Genomic DNA, 273 nt, shown 5'->3' on the forward strand with positions numbered 1-273 from the left:
CTGAAAGAGCAGGACCTGCAGGCAGCAGTAGGACCTCAGCAGCGCGGTGTGTGGCCAGCGGGAGAGGCTCCCCACTGGGCTCCAGGATCCCCTACGCAAGGCTGCAGCCAGCAGGAGAGGCTCCCCCCGCTCCAGGAAGGATCTGAGCAGCGACCTGAGGGGTTCCCAGCTCTACTTCCAGCTCCTCCAATCAGAGGTCAGGCAGCTCCAGGAAGGTCAAGACCCCTAGCAGGCTGGAGTACTGCTACCAGTGGTGGCTGTGTGGCAGCATTC

Source organism: Gavialis gangeticus, unplaced genomic scaffold (genome assembly GCF_001723915.1).
Source record: "Gavialis gangeticus isolate Ggan-Ray unplaced genomic scaffold, GavGan_comp1, whole genome shotgun sequence".
NCBI classification, from domain to species: domain Eukaryota; kingdom Metazoa; phylum Chordata; order Crocodylia; family Gavialidae; genus Gavialis; species Gavialis gangeticus.